Source organism: Elephantulus edwardii, unplaced genomic scaffold, assembly GCF_000299155.1.
Source record: "Elephantulus edwardii isolate Elephantulus edwardi_28Jun2011 unplaced genomic scaffold, EleEdw1.0 scaffold00086, whole genome shotgun sequence".
In the NCBI taxonomy this organism is placed as follows: domain Eukaryota; kingdom Metazoa; phylum Chordata; class Mammalia; order Macroscelidea; family Macroscelididae; genus Elephantulus; species Elephantulus edwardii.
In genome coordinates, this window is record NW_006399836.1 from 7,591,983 (window position 1) to 7,596,022 (window position 4,040).

The following is a 4,040-nucleotide window of genomic DNA, read 5'->3' on the forward strand; positions in this document are numbered from 1 at the left end:
TGGAGATGCAGGTTATATACAGCCTCAGCAACATGGACTTCCACTCACCAAGGCTGACTCTTGCCAGGCCACTTCTGAGTGTCCAATTTGCTAGCAACAGACCAACACTGAGTCCCTGAAATGGAACCATTCCTTGGGGTAATCACTCAGCCAGTTGGTGGCAGGTCAGTGACACTGGACCACTTCCAGCATGGGAAGGGCTTTCTCTGGTTAATGGACCTTTCAGGTAGCTCTGGTGGCCTACTGGCAAAAAGCTTCACTTCCATCCCAGAGGTATGTGGTTTGAATCCACCAGATGCTCTGCTGGAGAAAGAGGGGCAATCGCCTCCTGTACCAGTCAGAGCCAATTTGAGGTACACACACACACACCATTTTAAAAAATTTTAAAAAAGATTGTCCCTTTCCTACATGCAATGTTTCTACCAAGACTACCATCTGTGCACCTACTGAATGCCTTACCCACTGTCAAGGTCTCCCACACAGCATTGCCTCGGATCAAGGGACTCACTTCACAGCTAATGAAGTGTGGTAGTGCCTCAGGTACATGCAATTCATTGGTCTTCCTAGGTTTCCTGTCATCTTTCCTTGGAGAACCTGGCTTAAGACAACAGGCTAGTACCCATGTTTTTATCCTGGATCTACAACTCAAGAATGATGTGAACACTCAGCTTTGGTTTCCTCCTCTGAAAACATGAAATACAAAGTATGTGCTTCATGGGATGTTGTTGCCATGGTGTCAAATCCATTCTAACTCACAGTAACCCAACATGACAGAGTTGTTGTTAGGTGCCGTCAAGTTGACTACGATTCATAGCTATGTACATTGGATCTGATCCCTGCCGTATCCTGTGCCGTCCTTATCCTGACAAACTCAAGCCCACCTTTTGTCACTGTGTCAATCCATCTTGTTGAGGGTCTTCCCCTCCTTCTCTGACCCTCCACCTTTCCAAGGATTGGTCCCTCCTAACAACATGCCCCAAGTATGTGAGATGAAGTCACACTATCCTGGCCACCAAGGGGCACCCTGGCTGCACCTTTTCCAAGACATACCTGTTTGTCCTTTCAGTACTCCATGGGATAGTCAGCACTTTTCTCCAACACCACAACTGAAAGACATCAATTATTCTTCTGTCATAGCTAGCCATTGTCCAATTTTCAGATGCAAGTAACTAAAAAGATCACGGTTTGTATCAGGTCTTCAAACTGACATCTTTGCTCTTCAGTACTTTGGAGAGGTCTGACAGAATTTCCCAATGGACTGTATCTTTTGATTTCCTGGCTGCTGGTACTAAGGCTGTTGTTCATTATGGATCCAAGCAAGGTGAAGTCATTGACAATTTCTCTTTCTTCTTCAGGATATATGTAGCATGATGAGGTTTAATTTTTTAATATAAATTTTTTATTTTATACTGGTTTAGTTACAAATTTCATATACATTGTTTTCACACCAGATCTTTCCCATTTCCTTAACCCATGCCTCCCTCCATCCATCAAATTGTGCAACCCTGATTACCCCCTCCTGCTCATCCTTACTCCTCTATTCCCACCCTCTTGCCTTTGATCTTCAGACACATTTTACTAGTTATCTATTTCTATCAATAACGGTCTGATACAGTATTTGCCCTTACGAGACTGAGTTTGTTCACTTAGCATAATGCCGTCCAGTCACTCCCAAGTAGTGATTTACAAAGTCATTGCTCCTGTGTGCTGCGTAGTACACTGTTGTGTGGATGTACCATAATTTCCCAATCCATTCGATTGTGGTGTTGATTTTTTTTATTGTGATGCTGATTTTAAGATGTAATCTAAATGCCACATAAGGCTTCCTCGGCTCTATTCTTCAAGGGAGATCTTCTGTGTTGCTGCTGGGTAAATTCAAACTAACCACTTTTCCATTAGCAGCTGAACACATTGTGCGCCTCCAGGATTCCTGAAGATTAAAGAGACAAAAAAAAGGTAGGAAGTCAATTCTAACCCTACTACATGATGGAGCTACCACATAGGGCTTCTAAGGCTGCACACCTTCATGGATGCAAATTGCCTTATCTTTCTCCCATGGTGGATTAGAACCACTGACCTTTTCGTTAGCAGCCAAAGGATTTAACCTCTGCACCACAAAAGCTCCTTGCATAGGATTAATTTAAAAGCAAACTCCCAACCCCAACAAAAAAATACCATTAGTGAGTCAGTTGTGACTAAAAGTGACCAAAGTAATACACCAGTTTCTGAGGCCAGGCTGGTGGCTTTGAACTTCTGAGCTCTCTGTTAGCAATGTGATAATTTATACAGTATTTCATCAGAGTTCCATGGATTTGTTGTTAGGTACCATGGAATCAACTCCAATGCATAGTGACCTTCTGTACAACAGGTGAAAACACTACCCACTCCGGCTTCACTCCCACCATCTTCACCATGCTCGAGCCCACTGTTGCAGTCATTGTGTCAATAATCTGCATTGTTGAGAGTCTTCCTCTTTCACGGACCCTCCACTTTTTTTCAATTCTGATGTCTTTTCCCTGGGATAGCCCTCCTGATGACATGCCTGAACTATGTGAGATAGGTCTCATTCTCCTTGCCACTAAGGAGCATCCTGTTTATACTTCCTCCAAGACAGGTTTATTTGTTCTCTTGGCAGGCCATGGGATATCCGGTACTCTTTGTCACACCGCAGGTCAAAGGCATCAATTCTTCTTTGGTCTTATTGTCCAACTTTCACATGCATCAGAAGCCAACTGAAAACACACCATGGCCTTAGCCAGGCACAACTCTGGTTAATCAGTAAATGAGTTACTCTGCTAACAGCTCTGAACAGTGTTCCTTGTACAGCAAACTTTCAGTAACTAATCTTATGTAAATATAGCTCTAACTTATACACACGTTTCCAAATCAGTGACGTTCAAGCGCTTTAAAAGTTGTCTGGAGCATGGCGGAAGACCTCCCAGCAGTACGGAGGGCACCCTAACATATGTGAAGTGTCACCACTATTAAATGTAGTAATGTTGAGTCACGCTGAAGCAGAATTAAAAGAATTGCTTGAACTGCGTGCGATTTCTTCTTTTATTGGTTTCCCCAACTTCCAGTTCTCTGAACACAAACTCAAAAGGGCAGCCACTTGGATAATATTTGCTCTGCCGCCTTCCATTTGCCCTACAGCAAGATAAAGGGGCGAGGGGGCGGGGAGGGAAATCAAGCCTTTGGAGGCTGCAAGTAGTTCACTTTCCTCTGACACAAGCAAAGCGCTCGCGAATAGGCTTTGAGCAAGAGAAAGGCTATGTGGCAACCGCGATGCAACCCGCAGGCTGAGGTCTATGTGCAAGGAACCGAAACACGACACCAAGGAACTGAAATGGGACCCCGGGCGCAGCACTCAGCCTCTGTGCTGCCCAGAAAGGGCTGCGCGGTGGGAACCACTTCTAAGAAAATGTCACCCGAAGAACGGGCTTGATGACCACAAAAATCAAACCCACTGCCCCCGAGTCCTTTCCAACTCCTAGGACAGTGTAAGGCCGTCCGGAGGGTTTCGAGGGCTGGCAAATTTTTACTGAAGTAGCAACCATGGCCACCGGGAGTTTTTAAGCGTCAACCTTTGGATTAGTGGCCGAAAGGCAAGTGAGAAAAAAAAAAAAACCATAAAAATGTCAACAGAGTGGCGACTTCGGGTTTGCAAAAGCACTTCGGCTGGAGAAGCCTCGGCGCAGAGCGAGGGGTGGTCGTCGGAGGGTTCGCCACTTGCAGGAGGAGCTGAAGGCCCGCAGGCGGCCCGCCACTGGCCCTTGGCCACGCCGGAGCGGAGGGGCGTGAGGAGGCGCCGCCGAGTCCGCAGTCCCGGCCCCGCAGCCTCCGCAGGCACTGCCGCCCGCGAAACACCGCCCGTCCACACCCGAGCCGCGCACAGACCGCGGCTGCGACGCCGGCGCCACTGACGTCACGCTGACGTCCGACGTGACGTCACGGCGGGGCGGGAGCGGGGAGGACGCGGGAGGGCGTTTCCGGAGCACGCGCTGGGCGCGGGCCGCCGACGTCGGGCTCAGGTGCGCGCG